The sequence below is a fragment of the Oncorhynchus gorbuscha genome, linkage group LG19 (genome assembly GCF_021184085.1).
Source record: "Oncorhynchus gorbuscha isolate QuinsamMale2020 ecotype Even-year linkage group LG19, OgorEven_v1.0, whole genome shotgun sequence".
Lineage (NCBI taxonomy): Eukaryota > Metazoa > Chordata > Actinopteri > Salmoniformes > Salmonidae > Oncorhynchus > Oncorhynchus gorbuscha.
Genome location: NC_060191.1, coordinates 8,669,059 through 8,675,834, shown reverse-complemented (window position 1 = coordinate 8,675,834; position 6,776 = coordinate 8,669,059).

Below are 6,776 nucleotides of genomic sequence, written 5' to 3'. Positions count from 1 at the left end.
ACAATCCATCATTACTTTAAAACATGGAGGTCAGTCAATCCAGAAAATGTCAAATATTTTGAAAGTTTCTTCAAGTGCAGTCACAAAAACCATCAAGCGCTATGATGAAACTGGCTTTCATGAGGACCACCATAGGAATGGAAGACCTTTGCTGCAGAGGATAAATTCATTACAGTTAACTGCACCTCATATTACAGCCCAAATAAATACTTCAGAGTTCAATTAACAGACACATTTCATTTACATTTACATTTAAGTCATTTAGCAGACGCTCTTATCCAGAGCGACTTACAAATTGGTGCATTCACCTTATGACATCCAGTGGGACAGTCACTTAACAATAGTGCATCTAAAACTTAAGGGGGGGGGTGAGAGGGATTACTTATCCTATCCTAGGTATTCCTTAAAGAGGTGGGGTTTCAGGTGTCTCCGGAAGGTGGTGATTGACTCCGCTGTCCTGGCGTCGTGAGGGAGTTTGTTCCACCATTTGGGGGCCAGGGCAGCGAACAGTTTTGACTGGGCTGAGCGGGAGCTGTACTTCCTCAGTGGTAGGGAGGCGAGCAGGCCAGAGGTGGATGAACGCAGTGCCCTTGTTTGGGTGTAGGGCCTGATCAGAGCCTGGAGGTACTGAGGTGCCGTTCCCCTCACAGCTCCGTAGGCAAGCACCATGGTCTTGTAGCGGATGCGAGCTTCAACTGGAAGCCAGTGGAGAGAACGGAGGAGCGGGGTGACGTGAGAGAACTTGGGAAGGTTGAACACCAGACGGGCTGCGGCGTTCTGGATGAGTTGAAGGGGTTTAATGGCACAGGCAGGGAGCCCAGCCAACAGCGAGTTGCAGTAATCCAGACGGGAGATGACAAGTGCCTGGATTAGGACCTGCGCCGCTTCCTGTGTGAAGCAGGGTCGTACTCTGCGGATGTTGTAGAGCATGAACCTACAGGAACGGGCCACCGCCTTGATGTTGGTTGAGAACGACAGGGTGTTGTCCAGGATCACGCCAAGGTTCTTGGCGCTCTGGGAGGAGGACACAATGGAGTTGTCAACCGTGATGGCGAGATCATGGAACGGGCAGTCCTTCCCGGGAGGAAGAGCAGCTCCGTCTTGCCGAGGTTCAGCTTGAGGTGGTGATCCGTCATCCACACTGATATGTCGGCCAGACATGCAGAGATGCGATTCGCCACCTGGTCATCAGAAGGGGGAAAGGAGAAGATTAGTTGTGTGTCGTCTGCATAGCAATGATAAGAGAGACCATGTGAGGTTATGACAGAGCCAAGTGACTTGGTGTATAGCGAGAATAGGAGAGGGCCAAGAACAGAGCCCTGGGGGACACCAGTGGTGAGAGCGCGTGGTGAGGAGACAGATTCTCGCCACGCCACCTGGTAGGAGCGACCTGTCAGGTAGGACGCAATCCAAGCGTGGGCCGCGCCGGAGATGCCCAACTCGGAGGGTGGAGAGGAGGATCTGATGGTTCACAGTATCGAAGGCAGCCGATAGATCTAGAAGGATGAGAGCAGAGGAGAGTTAGCTTTGGCAGTGCGGAGCGCCTCCGTGATACAGAGGAGAGCAGTCTCAGTTGAATGACTAGTCTTGAAACCTGACTGATTTGGATCAAGAAGGTCATTCAGAGAGAGATAGCGGGAGAGCTGGCCAAGGACGGCACGTTCAAGAGTTTGAGAGAAAAGAAAGAAGGGATACTGGTCTGTAATTGTTGACATCGGAGGGATCGAGTGTAGGTTTTCAGAAGGGGTGCAACTCTCGCTCTCTTGAAGACGGAAGGGACGTAGCCAGCGGTCAGGGATGAGTTGATGAGCGAGGTGAGGTAAGGGAGAAGGTCTCCGGAAATGGTCTGGAGAAGAGAGGAGGGGATAGGGTCGAGCGGGCAGGTTGTTGGGCGGCCGGCCGTCACAAGACGCGAGATTTCATCTGGAGAGAGAGGGGAGAAAGAGGTCAGAGCACAGGGTAGGGCAGTGTGAGCAGAACCAGCGGTGTCGTTTGACTTAGCAAACGAGGATCGGATGTCGTCGACCTTTTCAAAATGGTTGACGAAGTCATCTGCAGAGAGGGAGGAGGGGGGAGGGGGAGGAGGATTCAGGAGGGAGGAGAAGGTGGCAAAGAGCTTCCTAGGGTTAGAGGCAGATGCTTGGAATTTAGCGAGGTAGAAAGTGGCTTTAGCAGCAGAGACAGAGGAGGAAAATGTAGAGAGGAGGGAGTGAAAGGATGCCAGGTCCGCAGGGAGGCGAGTTTTCCTCCATTTCCGCTCGGCTGCCCGGAGCCCTGTTCTGTGAGCTCGCAATGAGTCATCGAGCCACGGAGCGGGAGGGAGGACCGAGCCGGCCTGGAGGATAGGGGACATAGAGAGTCAAGGGATGCAGAGAGGGAGGAGAGGGTTGAGGAGGCAGAATCAGGAGATAGGTGGGAGAAGGTTTGAGCGGAGGGAAGAGATGATAGGATGGAAGAGGAGAGAGTAGCGGGGGAGAGAGAGCGAAGGTTGGGACGGTGCGATACCATCCGAGTAGGGGCAGTGTGGGAGGTGTTGGATGAGAGCGAGAGGGAAAAGGATACAAGGCAGTGGTCGGAGACTTGGAGGGGAGTTGCAATGAGGTTAGTGGAAGAACAGCATCTAGTAAAGATGAGGTCGAGCGTATTGCCTGCCTTGTGAGTAGGGGGGAAGGTGAGAGGGTGAGGTCAAAAGAGGAGAGGAGTGGAAAGAAGGAGGCAGAGAGGAAAGAGTCAAAGGTAGACGTGGGGAGGTTAAAGTCACCCAGAACTGTGAGAGGTGAGCCATCCTCAGGAAAGGAGCTTATCAAGGCATCAAGCTCATTGATGAACTCTCCGAGGGAACCTGGAGGGCGATAAATGATAAGGATGTTAAGCTTGAAAGGGCTAGTAACTGTGACAGCATGGAATTCAAAGGAGGCGATAGACAGATGGGTAAGGGGAGAAAGAGAGAATGACCACTTGGGAGAGATGAGGATCCCGGTGCCACCACCCCGCTGACCAGACACTCTCGGGGTGTGCGAGAACACGTGGGCGGACGAAGAGAGAGCAGTAGGAGTAGCAGTGTTGTCTGTGGTGATCCATGTTTCCGTCAGTGCCAAGAAGTCAAGCGACTGGAGGGAGGCATAGGCTGAGATGAACTCTGCCTTGTTGACCGCAGATTGGCAGTTCCAGAGGCTACCGGAGACCTGGAACTCCACGTGGGTCGTGCGCGCTGGGACCACCAGAGTAGGGTGGCCGCGGCCACGCGGTGAGGAGCGTTTGTATGGTCTGTGCAGAGAGGAGAGAACAGGGATAAACAGACACATAGTTGACAGGCTACAGAAGAGGCTACGCTAATGCAAAGGAGATTGGAATGACAAGTGGACTACACGTCTCGAATGTTCAGAAAGTTAAGCTACGTAGCAAGAATCTTATTGACTAAAATGATTAAAATGATACAGTACTGCTGAAGTAGGCCAGCTGGCAGTGGGTGCGTTGTTGACACTACACTAATCAAGTCGTTCCGTTGAGTGTAATAGTTTCAACATCATCAACTGTTTAGAGGAGACTGCGTGAATCAGGCCTTCATGGTCAAATTGCTGCAAAGATACCATTACTAAAGGACACCAATAAGAAGAGACTTGCTTGAGCCAACACAAGCAATGGACATTAGACCGGTGTAAATCTGTCCTTGGTCTGATGAGTCCTTTGAGATTTTTGGTTCCAACCATTGTTATATTTGATTTATGTAACTGTTACGAATCCCTTTTGGCCCGACAGTCTAGGGGGGGGGATGGTAATGAGACCCGTAACATAACTCATGCAAATGATAATTGTGACAAAGTAAAAGTGAGAACGAAATAACCACGACAACTGAAATCTACCGTCAAACTCAAGGTTTATTTGAAAACACACAGTAATGGGGGGAGCAGGCAAAGGGGCTGAGCTGGACCCAAGGAAAGAAACAATAAGTATTCAAAAACACCCAAGTTAGACTAGCCTACTTTAACAACAGCTAACTAAACAAAAAATACAGTGGGTGGTCCTCCCAGTTCGAACTGGTGTATTTAACAAAGTCTACCTACGGGTAGTGTATGCCCATGGGCGACTTGTCTTGGTTTCCTTTTCCCACCAGGAATCAAACACAAACACCATAACCAAAACAATACTCACAGGTGATGACAAAGTGCTATGGAGGTGCTCAAACAAAAGAGAGGTTAATACACAAAGAGAGTGAACCACAAAGCCCTACAGACATGGCATTTACAGAGAGATTGAGCTCTAGAGCAAACAACTGATGCGGTTTTTAAACCGAGGGAAAGGAACTGTGATAGGGTAGGAAACAGGAGGAGGTGTGTCTTCTGATTGATGATTGGATTGTTGACTGATTGGGGAGTGATGATTTTCACCTGTGAGGGGAGAAGGAGAGAAAAGAACACAGGATAGATACATATACACACAGACACAGGATACCTGTATCCGTAACAGTAACCTTTATTTAACCAGGAAGGGCTCATTGAGATTTAAAATCTATTTTTCAAGAGCGTCCTGGCCAAGATGGCAGCACCAAGTCATTACAAAAATTACAAACATGAAAAACTACAAGTAATCTAGTAAAAACCATAGAATTCACAAGAGTATAACAAAATCAAAAACAGCAAATTAAAAACATTGACAGGTCAGGGAATCAGTCTCAAGATCATTCATCAGTGATTTAAAAATACCAATCGGGACAAGTTCTTCCAGTTTAAAAGTATTTTGTAAGGCCTTCCAAGACGATGGTGCAGAGTACATAAAAGACCTTTTACTAAATTCAGTTCAGACATTTGGAACAGTTAACAGGATAAAGTCCAGCGAACGAAGAGAGTACCCACCACATTTCTGAACAATAAAAATGCCCAAATCATTTACATTTACGTCATTTAGCAGACGCTCTTATCCAGAGCGACTTACAAATTGGTGCATTCACCTTATGACATCCAGACATCCACTTTACAATAGTGCATCTAAATCTTTTAAGGGGGGGGGTGAGAAGGATTACTTTATCCTATCCTAGGTATTCCTTAAAGAGGTGGGGTTTCAGGTGTCTCCGGAAGGTGGTGATTGACTCCGCTGTCCTGGCGTCGTGAGGGAGTTTGTTCCACCATTGGGGGGCCAGAGCAGCGAACAGTTTTGACTGGGCTGAGCGGGAACTGTACTTCCTCAGTGGTAGGGAGGCGAGCAGGCCAGAGGTGGATGAACGCAGTGCCCTTGTTTGGGTGTAGGGCCTGATCAGAGCCTGGAGGTACTGAGGTGCCGTTCCCGTCACAGCTCCGTAGGCAAGCACCATGGTCTTGTAGCGGATGCGAGCTTCAACTGGAAGCTAGTGGAGAGAGCGGAGGAGCGGGGTGACGTGAGAGAACTTGGGAAGGTTGAACACCAGACGGGCTGCGGCGTTCTGGATGAGTTGTAGGGGTTTAATGGCACAGGCAGGGAGCCCAGCCAACAGCGAGTTGCAGTAATCCAGACGGGAGATGATAAAACGGTAGTAAACCCAAAATGGCTTTGTAAATAAAAGTATACCAGTGCCTGAGCCTATGAGTGACTAGAGAAGGCCAGCCAACCCTGGTATACAAAGTGCAGTGGTGCGTAAGAGTTTTGCAGTATAAAATAAATCTCAAAGTGCCATGGTAAAAGGTGTCAATTGATCTTAAACACTGAGCGGAAGCATTCATATATAAAATATCCCCATAGTCTAGTAAAGGCATAAATGTAGCTGATACTAGCCTCCTTCTAGCTTCAAAAGAAAAACAGGCCTTATTCCTAAAATAAAATCCCAATTTCATCTTCAATTCTTTGTAAGTTGTTGAATATGCAATTTAAAAGACAGGCAGTCATCAATTAAAATGTCCAGATATTTATGAGGTGACAACCTTAATCTCCGTGTCCTGACAGGTAGTAATAGGTGAAAAGTTCAGAGGTCTATTTCTTGCTTTAGAAAACACCATTAGTTTAGTTTGTCAGTATTGAGGATATGCTTCAATTGACACGAGGTATGTTGAACAGTATAAAAAGCAGTTTGCAAGTTCTGGAAAGCTTTTGTGAAAACTCCTCTGTGTCTTTGTGAGACGCAGAGCATGTGAACACATGATCTCCTCGTGTGGTTCCCACCATGAAGCATGGAGGAGGAAGTGTGATGGTGCTTTGCTGGTGACTGTCAGTGATTTATGTAGAATTCAAGGCACACTTAATCAGCATGGCTACCACAGCATTCTGCAGCGGTACACCATCCCATCTGGTTTGCGCTTAGTGGGACTATCATTTGTTTTTCCAACAGGACAATGACCCAAAACACAATTGGGTGGTCCTTCTGTAGCTCAGTTGGTAGAGCATGGCGCTTGTAACGCCAGGGTAGTGGGTTCGATTCCCGGGACCACCCATACGTAGAATGTATGCACACATGACTGTAAGTCGCTTTGGATAAAAGCGTCTGCTAAATGGCATATATATAATATAATAATATATAGTGTAAGGGCTATTTGACCAAGAAGGAGAGGGATGGATTTGTTGAACACTGTTTGGGTTACTACATGATTCCATGTTATTTCATAGTTTTGATGTCTTCACTATTATTTTACAATGTAGAAAATAGTAAAAATAAAGAAAAATGCTGGAATGAGTAGTTGTCCCAACTTGACTGGTACTATATATACATAAATACTGAAAAATATATATAAACGCAACATGCAACATTTTTACAGAGTTACAGTTCATATAAAGAAATCAGTCAATTTAAATAAATAAGGACCTAAGCTACA